The following is a 226-nucleotide window of genomic DNA, read 5'->3' as shown; positions in this document are numbered from 1 at the left end:
AAGCGCGAAGGATGGGTTTTTGTATTGAATTGTGTGGATAGTAGTTATATAGGAGGTATGTGTATGAATGTAGGATATATATGAATATTTGTTATGGATAGAATGTTATTAGGGAGGGGGGGGTTGAGGATCAGGATGGTGACATGGGGGATGGGGGTGGAGTATCAGGTGGGGGAGGAGGGGGAAGGGGACAGAAAAAGTCCTAGGATAAAGAATAAACTCACGA

This window comes from Penaeus monodon, chromosome 30 (genome assembly GCF_015228065.2).
Source record: "Penaeus monodon isolate SGIC_2016 chromosome 30, NSTDA_Pmon_1, whole genome shotgun sequence".
Lineage (NCBI taxonomy): Eukaryota > Metazoa > Arthropoda > Malacostraca > Decapoda > Penaeidae > Penaeus > Penaeus monodon.
The sequence above is the reverse complement of the archived record's forward strand: the minus strand, read 5'-3'. Positions refer to the sequence as shown.